Here is a 20965-nt window from a genome sequence, read left to right on the forward strand (position 1 = left end):
GCCACCAGCCGTGGGGACATCACAGGGGGATGCAGGTAGGTTCAGGGACACCGAAAGTACTGGGGGGAATCGGGAGGACCCCATTTCTATCTCTTCTGATGTGCGATCACATCAAAGGAGAGAGCAATTAAATGGGAAATTGGACTTATTTTTGTAGTCGTCGTTATTCTGTTAATAACGGCGATTGCAACACTGGGGTCGGTAAAAACCGACCCGAATCATGTTCTCTGGGGTCTCAGCTACCCCCAGTAGCCAAGACCGTGGAGAAATTCTAAGGCTGGGGTGCACTATGTACTTATTTCTCAGCATAATTTAAAAGCGGTGCTGAAGCATAGGTACCCTTAACTGCCGCTGTTAAAAGGCATATCGGCGGTCATTAAGGCATTAACAAAAAAGGCCTGTAAAATGTTTGGAATTGCAATCATTTGTCTTCAAAGTCTCTTCAAAAGTGATTTGACAAATTAACTTTACCATAAATAAAATGTTAATTTTTAATACTTTGTACAGAATCCTTTGCATTCAATGACTGTCTGATGTCTGGAAGCCATAGAAATCAACACACAATGGGTTTCCCCCTTTGTGATGCTTTCCCAGGCCTTTAGTGTTCTGACTTCAGTTATTGCTTTTCTGTGGGTATTTCCACCTTAAGTTTTGTCTTAAAGGGAACCTGTCAGCAGGATTAAGCATATCATTAACATAAAACTGAAAATAAAGATTAAGAAACAAATTTCACAATTTTCAAACTTTTCATTTTTATGCCCTTAAAGAAGAGCATCATATCACACAAAATAATTAATAAATAACATTTCCCACATGTCTACTTTAAATCAGCACATATTTGGAACCAACATTTTTTTTCGTTAGGAAGTTATAATGGTTAAAAGTTGACCAGCGATTTTTTATTTTTTCAACAAATTTAACACATTTGAAGTCACTTTGAGGGGTCTAGATGAAAGAAAATACCCAAAATGACACCATTCTAAAAACAGCACACCTCAAGGTACTCAAATCCAAATTCAAGAGGTTTATTAACCCTTCAGGTGTTTCACGGGAATTTTTGGAATGTGGAAGGAAAAAATAAACATTTACTTTTCTTTCACAAACATTTTCCTTTAAACCTAATTATTTTTACTTTTGCAAGGGTAACAGGAAAAAATGGACCATACTTTTTGTTCTGCAATTTCTGCTGAGCATGCTAATACTCTGTATGTGGCACACAGCAGGGCTCGGAAGGGAAGAGCGCCATTTGACTTTTGGAATGCAAAATTTGATGGAATAAGTAGCGGATGCCATGTTGCATTTGGAGAGCCCCTGATGTGCCTAAACAGTGAAACCCTCCACAAGTGACACAATTTCGGAAACTAGACCCCTTTGGGACTTTATCTTCACAGAAGTTTATAATGTTAACCCATGAAAAAAAAATCACATTTTCCCACAAAAATCTTTTTTAGCTACAAATTTTGTATTTTCACAAGGGCAAAAGGAGAAAATGAACCCCAAAGTTTGTTGTGCAATTTCTCCTGAATTCATCCATACCCCATATGTGTTTGAAAACTGCTTGTGAGGCACAGTGCAAAGCTCAGAAGGTAAGTAGTGCCATATTGTAGTGCAGATTTTGCTGGACTTGTTTCAGGGTGCCATGTTAGGTTGGCAGAGACCCCGAGGTGCCAGAACAGCAGAATCCCCCATAAGTGACGCCATTTTATTTTAGATAAATAATCTAGGGGTGCAGTGATTATATTGACACCACAGCTGTGTCACAAACTTTCATACCATTGGGCAGTGAATAAAAAATAATTTACTTTTTTACCACAGAGATTGTTTGTTAGCCCCAAGTTTTATATTTTCACACTGGGAAATGGGTAAAAGTGGCACCAGAATTTGTCCCACAATTTCTGCTGAATATAGAAATACCCTATATGTGGCTGTACAGTACTACTTTGCCATACTGTGTGACTCGAGAGGGACAGAGCACCATTTGCCTCCTGGAACGCAGATTTTCCTAGACTAGTTTGTGGATTCCAAAGAGCCCCTAAGTGCCAGAAAATCAGAATCCCCTTTCAAGCGACCCCATTTTGAAAATTATAACCCTTTCAGAATTTTTTCTACAGATGTAGTGACGATTATAACTCCATGGGTGTTTTCCAGAAACAAGCAGCAGTAGATGCTGCTGAGTGGAAATTGCAAATTGCTGTTGTAGTGACCAGTATGTTGTAGTGACCAGTACTTTGCAGTCACCAGTACATTATGCCCAGCTCATGCTTCTGGAGACACGCACCTGTAAATTAGGCGGGCTCTCATCACTACAGAAATGCCAAACATGTGGGCGCAATATGTGGTTTAGGAACACTGGGGCTCAAAAGGGAGGAGGGCATTTGGATTTGGGAGAGGAGAATTTGCTGAATTTCTTTTAACGGGTGAGGAGCCATTTTGCTTTTCCAGAGCCTTTGTGCTACCAGTAACGTGGAAGCCCCCTATATTTCAGTTAACAGATGACGGAGCTGAGTGGGGACTTGCTTTTTATGTGGATTGAGTGGAAGCTTTTATTTGGAACATTTTACATAACGTTTGGGATCACAGTTATTCGGCACTCTATGCTTACCACTTACTTTGGGGTTTCCATCTAAATCTCTGAGTGATGTGATTCAGATGAAACCCCCGATGGATCCATTCACTATATTGAGGCAGCAGAGTTACTCTGGACTCTGTCTGGTCTCTGTTCTGCGTTGTCCTTTTCAGAAGTGCACAAAACTGTGGCCAACGACATTTTTATGCAATCCTTAAAAAACGGACGCTGCCAGATCGCAGGTCAGACAATGTCCACAGTGCCTCCATCTGCCTCATTACAGGGAATCTTCAGCCAGGAGTCTGTCTGAATCACATATTTTACATGGAAACCTCAGTGTAAGCGCTCAGTGCAGTATAAATGAGTGCCAAGCCTTACTGCGATCTTTGGGAGGCAGAATGAAAAAAATCAACAGCATGTAAGGAATTGTTTTTATTTATTTTTTATGCTGTTCCTCATGTGGGATAAGTGATTAGGCAACTTTATTCTTCGGGTCGGTGCGATTACAACAATACCAGATTTATATCTGGTTTTTATGTTTGGCTGCTGTCACACACTAAAAGATGCTTTTTATTGCGAAAACTAGTTTTTTCATCACCATATTTTGAGAGCTATAATCTTTTTATATTTCGTCCGACCAAGTCATGTGAGGGCTTGTTTTTTGCAGGTCAAGCTGACATTCCTATTGGTATCATTTTTGGGCACATGACTTTTTTATCACTTTCTATTCCAATTTTAGGGAGACAGAATGAACAAAAAACAGCAATTCAGGAATTGCATTTTATTCTTTTATTTTTATACCGTTCCGCGTGTGGTAAAATTGGTAAGGCCGCTTTATTCTATAGATCAGTACGATTACAGCAATACCTCATTTATATATTTTTTATGTTTTGGCACTTTTACACAATAAAAACTAAAAATAATTATTTTTGCATCTCTTTATTCTAAGAGCTATATTTTTTTTTATTTTTCTGCTGATGGAGCCGTATGGCAGCTTGTTTTTTGCAGGACAAGATGCCATTTTCTGCGGTACCATTTTTATTTACATCCATCATTTTGATCTTGTTTTATTGCACTTTTTGTTCAGCGGTATGATGATAAAACAATGTTTTTTGCCTCATTTTTTTTTTACAGTTCACTGAAGGGGTTAACTAGTGGAACAATTTTATAGAGCAGGTCGTTATGGAGACAAGATACCAAATATGTATATTTTTATTTTTTTTATTTACATAAATAAATGTATTTATTGGAAAAATATATTTTTTTTTCTTTAGGGATTTTTTTTTAAACTATGTTTACACTTTATAATATTTTTTTACTTTTTTACATTGTCCCAGTATGAGACATCACTATATAATGTCAGATCGCTGATCTGTCACTGTACTGCAGAATATCAGATCAGCGCTCTGACAGGCAGGAAAGCAGGCGTTCACAGGCCACCTTACCTGCAGGACCCCGTGGCGATCTTGGTGTCGGAGTCTCCATGGAGACTATCAGGACATAGTGATCACATCGCGATGTCCTGATGGAAGCGCGTAGGGAGTCCCCTCCCTGCATGATGCTTCTCTATGCCGCTGTCACTACTGACAGCTGCATCAGGGGGGTTCAGTGACCACGATTGTTGCTAGTATCGATAGTGGGCATTGCTGAGGGGTGTCTGCTGTCACAAACAGCTTACACCTGCACACGATCGCGGCGGCACTCAGCGTGAGGCCGCGTGATCGTGCTGCCGTACTAGTACTGCTCTGGGCACAATTGTACCTCCCGCAGAGCAGTACTAGTACGGCAGAGGTTGTGAAGGGGTTAAACACCTTCCTGGAGAGTGTTCTTTATTTGGGTGGATGTTGTGAATGGGTTTTTCATGGAAATGATTCTGTCATAATCCACTACTGTTGTCTGCCGTGAAAGTCCAGGCCTTTTTGAGTTTTTGAGTTGAGTCGGTGGAATAGGCAAGGTCGTAAGTATGGTTTAATTAAGATATATTAAAGGAGTTTGTGTCATTTTTTCAATTAAAGGACTTTTTCTGCGTGTGTGTGTGTTTTTATACTATATAACTATGGCACTCGTAATGAGGGCGACTTATTGACCATCATGCCTCCGCTACAGAGCAAGTGGGAAGAGTGAGGCTAAGTGCCAGAATTGTTACATCTTAAAGATGCACCTTTTCTGGAGCAGCTGTGAGCTGATGTTTTTAGCCAGGGAAGGCAGAATCCATGGCCCCTTCCTAGGCTATTAATATCAGCACACAGCTGTCTGCATGACCTTTGCTGGTTATTAATTATAGGGTGACCCTACCTCATTTTTTTAGCCCCATTTTAATAGCTAGTAAAGGCTAAGTATACAGTTGTGAGCTGATATTAATAGCCTAGGAAGCTCCATGGGTATGACCTTTTTCCTGGGATATAAACACCAGCCACCAGATGTCGGCTTTCCCTCTGCTGATTAAGAAAATTATGCGGGAGCCCACACCATTTTTTTCAGAAAATCTTTTGTTAATTAAATACATATACAGTAAGCTGCAAACACACTGTACTAATTGTATATGTGACTGACATCTATATATCTACATATTCTATGTGTATTTACTGTATGTAATCCATCTATTATATCCTGTCAGGTCCTGGGTGATTTTACAGTACATGGCTGCTGAATTGCTGACTTTTCTTCTATCTATGTAATATATATGTAATATCTATGTAATACATACAGTGGGTACAGAAAGTATTCAGACCTCTTTACATTTTTCACTCTTTGTTTCATTACAGCCATTTGGTAAATTCAAAAAAGTTCATTTTTTCTCATTAATATACATTCTGCATCCCATCTTGACTGACAAAAAACAGAAATGTAGAAATTTTTACATATTTATTAAAAAAGAAAAACTGAAATATCGCATGGTCATAAGTATTCAGACCCTTTGCTCAGACACTAATATTTAAGTCACATGCTGTCCATTTCCTTGTGATCCTCTTTGAGATGATTCTACTCTTTTATTGGACCAAATGAGAATCAAGGTCAAAGGAATTGGCCAAGGAGCTCAGAGACAGAATTGTGGCAAGGCACAGATCTGGCCAAGGTTACAAAAGAATTTCTGCAGTACTCAAGGTTCTTAGGAGCACAGTGGCTTCCATAATCCTTAAATGGAAGAAGTTTGGGACCACCAGACATCTTCCTAGACCTGGCCGTCCAGCCAAACTGAGCAATTGTGGGAGAAGAGCCTTGGTGAGAGAGGTAAAGAAGAACCCCAAGATCACTGTGCCTGAGCTCTAGTAGGTACCAACTTATATGTTTATTCATCATGGTAACTCATAATATAACAGAAATCTGTACCATCTATGAAAGAGGACCAACGAGACCTATCACCAAGGATAGACAAACAAGGGAAAGAAAGAACGATGACAAATGGTCACAACAAGTTTGTAGAAACACTATAAACTTTATTAATAATATTCAATAGTATTAAAAACCAGGTGCAAGAAGGGAAGATAGTAGCAGCACCAAAACACTGTTGAAAAAGAAAAGGAAGCGTGCCACCAGGACTTACAGTCATCCACACCTGACAAGTTCTTTACAAGTGTATGCCAATAGAAGCTCTAGTAGGAAGATGGGAGAAAGTTCTCCAAAGTCAACAATCACTGCAGCCCTCCACCAGTCAGGTCTTTATGACAGAGTGGCCCGACGGAAGACTCTCCTCAGTGCAAGACATATGAAAGCCCACAAAGAGTTTGCTAAAAAAAACACATGAAGGGCTCCCAAACTATGAGAAATAAGATTATCTGGTCTGATGAGATGAGGATAGACCTTTTTGGTGATAATTCTAAGAAGTATGTGTGGAGAAAACCAGCTACTGCTCAACGGCTGCCCAAAACAATCTAAACAGTGAAACATGGCAGTGGCAGCATCATGCTATGGGTTTTTTTTTCATCTGAAGGGACAGGATGACTGGTTGCCACTGAAGGAAACATGAATGCGGCCAAGTACAGAGATAACCTGGAAGAAAACCTCTTCCAGAGTGCTCTGGACCTCAGACTTGGCCGATTGTTCACCTTCCAACAAGACAATGACCATAAGCACACAGCTAAAATAACAAAGGAGTGGCTTCAGAACAATTCTGTGACCATTCTTGACTGGCTCAGCCAGAGCCCAGACCTAAACCCAATTGAGCTTCTCTGGAGAGACCTGAAAATGGCTGTCCACGAACGTTCACCATCCAACCTGAGGGAACTGGAGAGGATCTGCAAGGAAGAATGGCAGAGAATCCCCAAATCCAGGTGTAAAAAACTTATTGTATTATTCCTAAGAACACTCATCGCTGTAGTAGCTCAAAAGGGTGCTTCTACTCAATACTGAATTGAATACTTATGACCATGTGACATTTCAGTTTTTCTTTTTTAATAAATTTGCCAAAAATTACTACATTTCAGGTTTTTTTCAGTCAAGATGGGGTGCAGAGTGTACATTAATGAGAAAAAAAAAGAACTTTTTTGAATTTACCAAATGGCTGCAATGAAACAAAGAGTGAAAAAATTAAAGGGGTCTGAATACTTTCCATAGCCACTGTATATACATATATATATATATGTGTGTCACTGCCATCTATATATTTACCTATCCTATGTGTATTGTAGTGCAGCATAGCATACTTATGCAGTGATGAGGCAGTGACCTAGCAAAGTTCAAAACAAAAGTCTCTTTACTGTTTAACTCACTGCAAAACACAGTACACAATATCCTCTGGATTGCAGCTGGGAATCATATCCTTCAGTTTGCAGCCGATAAACACGCCAGTCCACCTTCGAGACCAGTTGCTGTGGGTGTACGCTGTGGGTACCAGACCTCTCAGTTCCCCTGGCTGTTTGGCTCTGCTTGCCTGTGTTGCCTCACACAGGTGGAGCTCTGCAGAGCCGACTGGTCTGCACTATAGCAAACACCAGACTGACACTGACCCTGAACATGACACACCCAACCCTCTGCTTCAGTGGATTTTACAAGCAATTTGTGGCCTTCAGCCACAAGGAAAACCAGTGCCCGGAATGAAACGGACTGCACCACTACCATCCTGTAGTATGTTTCAAAACACAAAAACCCAGAGCAGGTTTTCTTAAATCTGCCTTGGACAAATAGTTTGCCCAAGACTAACACTTGCTTTTATTCTGCATTGCAATCACAGCAACACCTGTGACTGCAATGCACTCCCATGGCCTCAATGCACCTCTGTCCACATCCTGGGGGGTACATACAACCAAGCTCACATGTAACACCAGTCACTGCCTCACATTATATAGCTATTCTATTCTAACCTGTCACTCTGTGATATTACTGTATGCGGCACATGAATTGCTGGCTTTTATTATATATATATATATATATATATATATATATATATATATATATATATATATATATATATATATAAAAGAATATTTCCTTTGAAAAAGATGTGTAAATGACTTAGAGAATTACTCTATGTAAAAGCTCATGTTAAAATCGTATTTGCAATCGCATAGCAATCGCACTGCATTCGGATGTAAATCAGATGTTAGGTGTGAAAAATCGGATTTTACTCACATGACACTCGCATTACACTCATGCGACTCTCGGCAGGGTGACTTGGACTGATTTTTCATACGTTTATTGTGTACTCCAGCCTTACAGTTAAACATGTGGGAGACACCGCATTATTCTCAATCCTTTTTGCAGTTGTCAAGTTTGCTAACTGGGTTAAATTTTAAACTTTTTTCTGCCTCCTAGTCATACATCCCACCTTTATTGTTACCAATTAAATTTAATTTAATGCAAAACAAATAACATAGCGGGGAAAAACAATTACATGAAATTATAATTACCAAATGCTAATTTCTGCTATATAAATGAAACATGAGATGGGATTAGCATCTCATTATCAATTACAGCCAAATGGCATGAACATTATTATATTATTTAGTAACTTAATGAAATACATTTAATATTAATATTATCTCTCATTTGACTATATTGATAAACTAATGTATTTAATAACCTTACAAATAAAATGGAATCGAACCAGGGAATTTCAATTTAGAGGTGGTGTCGGCAATCAAGTCAGTCTTGTATTTTGCAAAGGGAGTGTTAGATAGGTCACTAACCGATTTAACAACATCCACAGCATCCATATTAAATTAGTATTAGCTCTTTAACTCTGTGGTCAAAGAGATAGATGGCTGCATCCTTATTGTTCATAATCCTCGGTAATCTCATGTCTCATATAAAACAGCTTTTCCAGCAAATAAATAATAAATGTAATAGGCTGTAGTATGATGATCAGCATGTAATAGGATGATTCTCATTTCCTTCTTTACTATTTATAGTATTATACAAGCTAAACCGTAAATGTCCTATGGATACTCTATCTCCTCGAATCTAGAGGACCTAGATGGAGTTTGCGCACTTATCTCAAGAGCAGGATTCTGTTTTGCATTGTTCCAACACCTGCTTCTCTGTTACAAAAGCAACAAAGTTATAATGAACTATAGCAAAAATACATTAATTATGTGAAATGGAATTAAATAAATTGATCCAAATATTGTATACAATTTTTCAAAAACACTTTCCTTGTCGGTTCTCAAAATATCTGGAAGACATTCAGTAGGAACCTTTATATTTTTACCAGCAGATAATCATCAGGTGCACAAATTGTTGCTGCTGTCAGAACTGTCACGTGTGATAAGCCATATATCTTATGTGATAATTCCTTGACCTGGACAATTTTTTTTTGTCTGCAAAAAAACCATAAAGACTTCCATTACATGTCATAAAAACCATGAAAAGTCTTATAAACCACAAAGAATATATATATATATTGTGGTGCAGTGACCAATCTTACAGCCAGGGGGCGCTGTGTGCGCGCTGCAGGATGCGCTTGGATGTATAACTGTGGTGGTGAGACAAACTCCGGCAGGATTCTAAATGACCGGTATGTGTGTCGCAGAGGAAGACACTCTGTGCTGTCAGTCTAAAGTTATGTTGTGTTCTGGGACCTGTAGTCCCACAAGTAATTGCGTAGTTCTAATGGGAGACAGGCAGGGCTAGTTATAAGAGATGGGGGATCAAACTAGCCACACACACCCACACTCCTACCCAGGGGAGTGGTTACAGGTATGTAATGTGATCAGGGTGGGAGTCACATGGTTCCTGTGGGTTCCTGTAGATTCAGAGTATAAGGATCTGTGTGGTCCATGTGCAAGGTCCTGGACGGTCGGTGTTGGAAGCTCCTGTGAGTGGAGTCTTCCTGGAAGCACCTGAGACTATGGACCTAGTGGACGGTCAGTGTTGGAGTCTCCTGGCAGTGGAGATGTCATGGAAGCACTGAAGAGAGTGAGTCCTGCAATAGCCTGTGTGTTGGATTATCCTGGAGTGGCCTGGAGTTTTGGAAGCACTGCTGAGGTGCCTGTGATTGAACTTCCTGGAAGCACATGGAAAGGCTGCACCTACAGAGCCTGAGATGGTTTCTGTGTTGGGTAAGCTACAGTTCCTACTGTGGGTCTGGACTATCCGAGGTGCCCTGATCCCAAGGACGGTGATCCCAGTGAGGCAGTTTCCCTGTGAACCAGCACTGGCAGGAGTCAGTGTGTGGAGCCGGAGCTCCTGAGAGGTAACCCCTGGTATGGGAAAAAACCTGTAATATATGGCAGAGACGTATCTGCCATTGGAACAGACTGCTGGTGGTTAATATGTCCCGTTGATGCATACAATGAACTGTAATGAGCTGTGCAGTCACTTGGTGACTGAAGAGCCAAGGCGTGACTATTGAATGCCTTGTAAAGCCACACGTGTTAAAGTAGCAGACTATGTGTAAGCTGGTGGCGTGTAACCTGGCTTACGGTGCGGTTTATGACGCTTTAATAAACCGGAATGGACTTAATTTGTGTGAGATATCGTGCCTGTATGCATTATTCCCGTGCAAAGCAAGTGTCCCCCAAGACCAGAAGTAAGGGAAACGCTACTATATATATATATATATATATATATATACATACTGTATATATACAGTACAGACCAAAAGTCTGGAGACACCTTCTCATTTAAAGATTTTTCTGTATTTTGATGACTATGAAAATTGTACATTCACAATGAAGTCATCAGAACTATGAATTAACACATGTGGAATTATATACTTAACATAAAAATGTGAAACAACTGAAATATGTCTTATTTTATAGGTTCTTCAAAGTAGCCACCTATTGCTTTGATGACTGCTTTGCACACTCTTGGCATTCTCTTGATGAGCTTCAAGAGGTAGTCACTGGGAATGGTCTTCCAACAATCTTCTTGAAGGAGTTCCCAGAGATGCTTAGCACTTGTTGGCTCTTTTGCCTTCACTCTGCGGTCCAGCTCACCCCAAACCATCTCGTTTGGGTTCAGGTCGAGTGACTATGGAGGCCAGATCATCTGGCGTAGCACCATATCACTCTCTTCCTTGGTCAAATAGCCCTTACACAGCCTGGAGGTGTGTTTGGGGTCATTGTCCTGTTGAAAAATAAATGATGGTCCAACTAAACGCAAACCGGATGGAATAGCATGCCGCTGCAAGATGCTGTGGTAGCCATGCTGGTTCAGTATGCCTTCAATTTTGAATAAATCCCCAACAGTGTCACCAGCAAAGTACCCCCACACCAGCACACTTCCTCCTCCATACTTCACGGTGGGGACCAGGCATGTAGAGTCCATCCGTTCACCTTTTCTGCGTCGCACAAAGACACTATGGTTGGAACCAAAGATCTCAAATTTGGACTCATAAGACCAAACACAGATTTCCACTGGTCTATTGTCCACTCCTTGTGTTCTTTTGTCCAAACAAGTCTCTTCTGCTTGTTGCCTTTCCTTAGCAGTGGTTTCCTAGCAGCTATTTTTCCATGAAGATATTTACTAAAAAATGAATCAATAAATTCAATTATATTATTTTATTTTATTCACATAAAAGGCGATATCACAGAATCCAAACAAATTCATATACAATATTATTTTATTATATTACAAATTAATTTAAAATTAATGCAATTAAAAACAGTATGTGGGGGGTAGGGCACGTCAGTTTAATTGGTAAAAAAGGGGGGAATATTGAATACAATTAATAAAATGATAATTAATAATAGAAATAATAATAATAATAAAGTAAATCAAAATATATATACACTCACTGGCCACTTTATTAGGTACACCTGTCCAACTTCTTGTTAACACTTAATTTCTAATCAGCCAATCACATGGCGGCAACTCAGTGCATTTAGGCATGTAGACATGGTCAAGACAATCTCCTGCAGTTCAAACCGAGCATCAGTATGGGGAAGAAAGGTGATTTGAGTGCCTTTGAACGTGGCATGGTTGTTGGTGCCAGAAGGGCTGGTCTGAGTATTTCAGAAACTGCTGATCTACTGGGATTTTCACGCACAACCATCTCTAGGGTTTACAGAGAATGGTCCGAAAAAGAAAAAAAATCCAGTGAGCGGCAGTTCTGTGGGCGGAAATGCCTTGTTGATGCCAGAGGTCAGAGGAGAATGGGCAGACTGGTTCGAGCTGATAGAAAGGCAACAGTGACTCAAATCGCCACCCGTTACAACCAAGGTAGGCCTAAGAGCATCTCTGAACGCACAGTGCGTCGAACTTTGAGGCAGATGGGCTACAGCAGCAGAAGACCACACCGGGTACCACTCCTTTCAGCTAAGAACAGGAAACTGAGGCTACAATTTGTACAAGCTCATCGAAATTGGACAGTAGAAGATTGGAAAAACGTTGCTTGGTCTGATGAGTCTCGATTTCTGCTGCGACATTCGGATGGTAGGGTCAGAATTTGGCGTAAACAACATGAAAGCATGGATCCATCCTGCCTTGTATGGAGCATCTTTGGGATGTGCAGCCGACAAATCTGCGGCAACTGTGTGATGCCATCATGTCAATATGGACCAAAATCTCTGAGGAATGCTTCCAGCACCTTGTTGAATCTATGCCACGAAGAATTGAGGCAGTTCTGAAGGCAAAAGGGGGTCCAACCCGTTACTAGCATGGTGTACCTAATAAAGTGGCCGGTGAGTGTATAATATATGACACATTCACATGACTGGTAACAAAAAATAAAAATAAAATGATAATAGCTAATAAACGGCTAATAAATAAATAATAATGGGTATGAAAAAATTTATAAACGCAATATTTCATATAGCAAATCAAGTACATTAATACTATATTTTGTATTTAGGTGGCCGATTGCATGCAGTAAACAATTCAGTCTAAAAAGTGCAAGGAAAAATTAATAGGTGTAAAAATAAAAAAATAAAAAATAATAAAAAATAAAAAATGGAAAAGACAAACTAATGAAAAGGGTATTACAAATAAGAAGAGGGCATATAGTGCTATCAAAAAGATAATATTGTGTCAAAAAAATTGCATATTTAAGAAAAGTAAAAGTGTAAAGGCAAAAGATCTTAAAATCTGTGAGAAGTTATGTCTTGTATGTATGTATATGTGTATTGATATACGTATGTACTGTATATGTATATATATGTATATACGGTATATGTATATTTTTACTAAATTCTGCACATATCACTTTTTCTTTATACACTAATTGAAATATGCACCTCCTACTTTATATACTATTTGGTGTGTATACTTGCACTCTATGTTTGCATATATATGCATATATGTATATGTGTATGTGTATATGATTGTGTGTGTGAATGTACACGTATGTATTTGTATTATTTTTTATTCATTGCTCTATTACATGTGAATTAATTTTTATGTAGGGTTGGAATGGTTGAGTAGGTTTGTATACGCATGCTCGCATTATTTTGCTATATGTCATCTAGCCCTTGTGAGTGTGTGGGTTATTCTTGCATCTCACATTTATTTATATATACATTATGTATGTATTTATGCATCATGATGATTAATAGTGTGATTTATACCCTTGCGTGATTTGCACTTTGTATTATGCACTTTATTATAGTATATTTATCCATCTATATATCACATTAGCTTTATTTTATTCATATTGTAATTATTTTGTTGATCCTTTTAGCAGTCCAATAATTTTTTCCTTTGGTAGTGGCTGCGTTTTTTAATATAAAAACTCCTATTTTTCACTTATCAACCATCCTCTGCATTTAGATCCGTTCTTGCCCTTCATCTATCCCATACCCAATATGGCTGCGGGTGCGCTGAGCGCCGTACTGCCCGCGCGTGCGCCCCATCTTGGGGCTGTGTGCCTGGCGCGTCATGGACTGTGACCTTTGGCCGCACTTGGTGACTCGTTTCCGGTTCTGGCTCCAGTGTTGGCGGTGGACGCACGCTGTGATGCGGTGCCAAGTAACTATAGCGCCCCGGATTTATAATTATTTGCAGCTGTTTGGGCACTATTTAATGCTGTTGCACCCCACACACGCCACTCCCTGACGAAACAGTTGCGAAATGTGCATTGGAGTGGTGTTTGCGGGGGCTGCGGCACGTCATTTTGGTGGGTACACATGGCTGGTTATTTTATTAATCAATTCCTTTTATCACCATAGTACTTCAGTATATGTGCATCAGTGCATTTGTGAATTTTGCATCTTTTTAATATTTACTTTGATTATTTATTTCCTTTGCACTGAGCACTTTGGAAATTTACCATCTTATATATTTCATATAGTGGCCATTTCATCTATTGCATCCATTAACCACTATTGGAAAAGTCTTGTCTTCACATTATCATCACTATATATATATATATATATATATATATATATATATATAGTTCTCTTGGGCATAGTGACATTTGTTGCACAGTAGTGTATTACATTTTTTTCATATTTTGCATTTAATCACAGTAATCACATTCCTCACAGTTAAATTTCATATTAGATTTTCATTTTAGCACTGATTGCCTTTACACTTTTATTTTTCTTATATATGCAATTTTTTTGACACAATATTATCTTTTTGATAGCACTATATGCCCTCTTCTTATTTGTAATACCTTTTTCATTCGTTTGTCTTTTCCATTTTTTATTTTTTATTATTTTTTTATTTTTTATTTTTACACCTATTCATTTTTCCTTGCACTTTTTAGACTGAATTATTTACTGCATGCAATCGGCCACCTAAATACAAAATATAGTATTAATGTACTTGATTTGCTATATGAAATATTGCTTTTATATATTTTTTATACTCATTATTATTTATTTATTAGCTATTTATTAGCTATTATCGTTTTATTTTTATTTTTTGTTACCAGCCATGTGAATTTGTCATATATTATATATATATTTTGATTTACTTTATTATTATTTCTATTATTAATTATCATTTTATTAATTGTATTCAATATTCCCTTTTTTTACCAATTAAACTGACGTGCCCTACCCCCCACATACTTTTTTTAATTGCATTAATTTTAAATTAATTTGTAATATAATAAAATAATATTTTATATGAATTTGTTTGGATTCTGTGATATCGCCATTTATGTGAATAAAATAATATAATTGAATTTATTGATTCATTTTTTAGTAAAAATTTTTGGGGTATATATCTGTTGGTTATATTTACTATTGGGTTATTTATAGAAAATTATTTGGTATTTCTTTTCTATATATGATTTCTTTATTTTTCCATGAAGGCCTGCTGCACTAAGTCTCCTCTTAACAGTTGTTGTAGAGATGTGTCTGCTGCTAGAACTCTGTGTGGCATTGACCTGGTCTCTAATCTGAGCTGCAGTTAACCTGCAATTTCTGAGGCTGGTGACTCGGATAAACTTATCCTCAGAAGCAGAGGTGACTCTTGGTCTTCCTTTCCTGGGGCGGTCCTCATGTGAGCCAGTTTCTTTGTAGTGCTTGATGGATTTGCCACTGCACTTGGGGACACTTTCAAAGTTTTCCCAACCTTTCGGACTGACTGACCTTCATTTCTTAAAGTAATGATGGCCACTCGTTTTTCTTTACTTAGCTGCTTTTTTCTTGCCATAATACAAATTCTAACAGTCTATTCAGTAGGACTATCAGCTGTGTATCCACCAGACTTCTGCACAACACAACTGATGGTCCCAACCCCATTTATAAGGCAAGAAACCCCTCTTATTAAACCTGACAGGACACACCTGTAAAGTGAAAACCATTCCCGGTGACTACCTCTTGAAGCTCATCAAGAGAATGCCAAGAGTGTGCTGTTATGACCCCAATGGCGAGGGTCTCAGAGAAACGTGGAAGTCTGCAGAATACAAAAATCCAGCTCATAGGGCAGTGGTAACTGGGTTGACCATATATCTACTCCTAACGCCAACACTAGAAGTAGCCGGGGATCATTCCTACGTTGATTCTAGATGACACGCGCCAGCCGGAGAATCTAGCTACCCCTAGTAGAGGAAAACAAAGACCTTTCTTGCCTCCAGAGAAGGGAACCCCAAAGCTGGATAGAAGCCCCCCACAAATAATGACGGTGAGGTAAGAGGAAATGACAAACACAGAAATTAACCAGGTTTAGCACAGAGAGGCCCGCTTACTGATAGCAGAATAAAGAAAGGTAACTTATATGGTCAACAAAAACCCTATCAAAATCCACACTGGAAATTCAAGAACCCCCGAACCGTCTAACGGTCTGGGGGGAGAACACCAGCCCCCTAGAGCTTCCAGCAAAGGTCAGGATATAGATTTGGAACAAGCTGGACAAAAATACAAAACCAAAACAAATAGCAAAAAGCAAAAGGCAGACTTAGCTGATATAACTGGAACCAGGATCAGTAGACAAGAGCACAGCAGACTAGCTCTGATAACTACGTTGCCAGGCATTGAACTGAAGGTCCAGGGAGCTTATATAGCAACACCCCTAACTAACGACCCAGGTGCGGATAAAAGGAATGACAGAAAAACCAGAGTCAAAAAACTAGTAACCACTAGAGGGAGCAAAAAGCAAATTCACAACAGTACCCCCCCCTTAGTGAGGGGTCACCGAACCCTCACCACGACCACCAGGGCGATCAGGATGAACGGCATGAAAGGCACGAACTAAATCGGCCGCATGAACATCAGAGGCGACCACCCAGGAATTATCCTCCTGACCATAGCCCTTCCACTTGACCAGGTACTGAAGCCTCCGCCTGGAGAGGCGAGAATCCAAGATCTTCTCCACCACGTATTCCAACTCGCCCTCAACCAACACAGGAGCAGGAGGCTCAGCAGAAGGAACTACAGGCACAATGTACCGCCGCAACAAGGACCTATGAAATACATTGTGAATAGCAAACGACACAGGAAGATCCAGACGAAAAGATACAGGATTAAGGATTTCCAATATCTTGTAAGGCCCAATAAAACGAGGTTTAAATTTGGGAGAGGAGACCTTCATAGGAACAAAGCGGGAAGAAAGCCATACCAAATCCCCAACGCGTAGTCGGGGACCCACACCGCGGCGGCGGTTGGCAAAGCGCTGAGCCTTCTCCTGTGACAACTTCAAGTTGTCCACCACATGATTCCAGATCTGCTGCAACCTATCCACCACAGAATCCACCCCAGGACAGTCAGAAGGCTCCACATGAACCGAAGAAAAGCGAGGATGGAAACCAGAGTTGCAGAAAAAAGGCGAAACCAAGGTGGCGGAACTAGCCCGATTATTAAGGGCAAACTCAGCCAACGGCAAGAATGTCACCCAATCGTCCTGATCAGCAGAGACAAAACACCTCAAATAAGCCTCCAAAGTCTGATTGGTTCGCTCCGTCTGTCCATTAGTCTGAGGATGGAAAGCAGACGAAAACGACAAATCAATGCCCATCCTACTACAAAAGGATCGCCAGAACCTGGAAACGAACTGGGATCCTCTGTCTGACACAATATTCTCAGGGATGCCGTGCAAACGAACCACGTTCTGGAAAAACACAGGAACCAGATCGGAAGAAGAAGGCAGCTTAGGCAAAGGAACCAAATGGACCATCTTGGAGAAGCGATCACATATCACCCAGATAACGGACATGCCCTGAGATAGCGGAAGATCAGAAATGAAATCCATGGAGATATGTGTCCAAGGTCTCTTCGGGACAGGCAAGGGCAAGAGCAAACCGCTGGCACGAGAACAGCAAGGCTTAGCTCGAGCACAAGTCCCACAGGACTGCACAAATGACCGCACATCCCTTGACAAGGAAGGCCACCAAAAGGACCTGGCCACCAGATCTCTGGTGCCAAAAATTCCCGGGTGACCTGCCAACACCGAGGAATGAACCTCGGAAATGACTCTGCTGGTCCACGTATCCGGGACAAACAGTCTGTCAGGTGGACAAGACTCAGGCCTATCAGCCTGAAATCTCTGCAACACACGTCGCAGATCCGGAGAAATAGCTGACAAGATAACTCCATCTTTAAGAATACCAACAGGATCAGCGACTCCAGGAGCATCAGGCACAAAGCTCCTAGAAAGAGCATCGGCCTTCACATTCTTTGAACCTGGTAAATACGAGACAACAAAATCAAAGCGGGAGAAAAACAATGACCAGCGGGCCTGTCTCGGATTAAGGCGTTTAGCAGACTCGAGATACATCAGATTTTTGTGATCAGTCAAGACCACCACACGATGCTTAGCACCCTCGAGCCAATGACGCCACTCCTCAAATGCCCATTTCATGGCCAACAACTCCCGATTGCCCACATCATAATTTCGCTCGGCAGGCGAAAACTTCCTAGAGAAAAAGGCACAAGGTTTCATAACAGAGCAACCAGGGCCTCTCTGCGACAAAACGGCCCCTGCCCCAATCTCCGAAGCATCCACCTCAACCTGAAAGGGAAGTGATACATAGTAAATATAGAAAAACTGACTGAACAGCCATCTAGTCTGAACTGGTGCATAACCAAAAAGTCTTACATAGCAAATAGATAATGGCTGCACTCAAGTTTATTGTGCTAAAGCAAGGAAATGTGCAATACATGAAATGTGAACAGCATAACGGCTTGTGAAATTTATGAAAAAACACATGAGATTTTTAGCACAAAATTTGGCCAAATGTTGTGAGCCCATTCACCAAACGTCAAGGTAATCTCAGATCGAATGGGTAACTAACCTGTCTGCCTAGTGTGAACACTTACCTATGGCTAATAAAATGGTAAAGCCTGTATTTATAGAGGAGGTTAGAACCAACTTTGTTTGGATGTAGTTAAAATCACAGCATGGTGAAGGGCGGGGCGTTCAAGTCAGAAAAAGCAATACATAGTAAATATAGAAAAACTGACTGAACAGCCATCTAGTCTGAACTGGTGCATAACCAAAAAGTCTTACATAGCAAATAGATAATGGCTGCACTCAAGTTTATTGTGCTAAAGCAAGGAAATGTGCAATACATGAAATGTGAACAGCATAACGGCTTGTGAAATTTATGAAAAAACACATGAGATTTTTAGCACAAAATTTGGCCAAATGTTGTGAGCCCATTCACCAAACGTCAAGGTAATCTCAGATCGAATGGGTAACTAACCTGTCTGCCTAGTGTGAACACTTACCTATGGCTAATAAAATGGTAAAGCCTGTATTTATAGAGGAGGTTAGAACCAACTGTGTTTGGATGTAGTTAAAATCACAGCATGGTGAAGGGCGGGGCGTTCAAGTCAGAAAAAGCAATACATAGTAAATATAGAAAAACTGACTGAACAGCCATCTAGTCTGAACTGGTGCATAACCAAAAAGTCTTACATAGCAAATAGATAATGGCTGCACTCAAGTTTATTGTGCTAAAGCAAGGAAATGTGCAATACATGAAATGTGAACAGCATAACGGCTTGTGAAATTTATGAAAAAACACATGAGATTTTTAGCACAAAATTTGGCCAAATGTTGTGAGCCCATTCACCAAACGTCAAGGTAATCTCAGATCGAATGGGTAACTAACCTGTCTGCCTAGTGTGAACACTTACCTATGGCTAATAAAATGGTAAAGCCTGTATTTATAGAGGAGGTTAGAACCAACTGTGTTTGGATGTAGTTAAAATCACAGCATGGTGAAGGGCGGGGCGTTCAAGTCAGAAAAAGCAATACATAGTAAATATAGAAAAACTGACTGAACAGCCATCTAGTCTGAACTGGTGCATAACCAAAAAGTCTTACATAGCAAATAGATAATGGCTGCACTCAAGTTTATTGTGCTAAAGCAAGGAAATGTGCAATACATGAAATGTGAACAGCATAACGGCTTGTGAAATTTATGAAAAAACACATGAGATTTTTAGCACAAAATTTGGCCAAATGTTGTGAGCCCATTCACCAAACGTCAAGGTAATCTCAGATCGAATGGGTAACTAACCTGTCTGCCTAGTGTGAACACTTACCTATGGCTAATAAAATGGTAAAGCCTGTATTTATAGAGGAGGTTAGAACCAACTGTGTTTGGATGTAGTTAAAATCACAGCATGGTGAAGGGCGGGGCGTTCAAGTCAGAAAAAGCAATACATAGTAAATATAGAAAAACTGACTGAACAGCCATCTAGTCTGAACTGGTGCATAACCAAAAAGTCTTACATAGCAAATAGATAATGGCTGCACTCAAGTTTATTGTGCTAAAGCAAGGTGAATGGGCTCACAACATTTGGCCAAATTTTGTGCTAAAAATCTCATGTGTTTTTTCATAAATTTCACAAGCCGTTATGCTGTTCACATTTCATGTATTGCACATTTCCTTGCTTTAGCACAATAAACTTGAGTGCAGCCATTATCTATTTGCTATGTAAGACTTTTTGGTTATGCACCAGTTCAGACTAGATGGCTGTTCAGTCAGTTTTTCTATATTTACTATGTATTGCTTTTTCTGACTTGAACGCCCCGCCCTTCACCATGCTGTGATTTTAACTACATCCAAACACAGTTGGTTCTAACCTCCTCTATAAATACAGGCTTTACCATTTTATTAGCCATAGGTAAGTGTTCACACTAGGCAGACAGGTTAGTTACCCATTCGATCTGAGATTACCTTGACGTTTGGTGAATGGGCTCACAACATTTGGCCAAATTTTGTGCTAAAAATCTCATGTGTTTTTTCATAAATTTCACAAGCCGTTATGCTGTTCACATTTCATGTATTGCACATTTCCTTGCTTTAGCACAATAAACTTGAGTGAAAGGGAAGTGAGACGTCAGGCTGGCACAAAACAGGCGCCAAAGTAAACCGGCGTTTCAACTCCTGGAAAGCCTCCACGGCAGCAGGAGCCCAGTTAGCTACATCGGAGCCCTTCTTGGTCATATCCGTCAAAGGTTTCACAATGCTAGAAAAATTAGCGATAAAACGACGGTAGAAGTTAGCGAAGCCCAAGAACTTCTGAAGACTCTTAACTGACGAGGGCTGAGTCCAATCAAGAATAGCTCGGACCTTGACTGGGTCCATCTCCACAGCAGAAGGGGAAAAAATGAACCCCAAAA

Source organism: Ranitomeya variabilis, chromosome 5 (genome assembly GCF_051348905.1).
Source record: "Ranitomeya variabilis isolate aRanVar5 chromosome 5, aRanVar5.hap1, whole genome shotgun sequence".
Lineage (NCBI taxonomy): Eukaryota > Metazoa > Chordata > Amphibia > Anura > Dendrobatidae > Ranitomeya > Ranitomeya variabilis.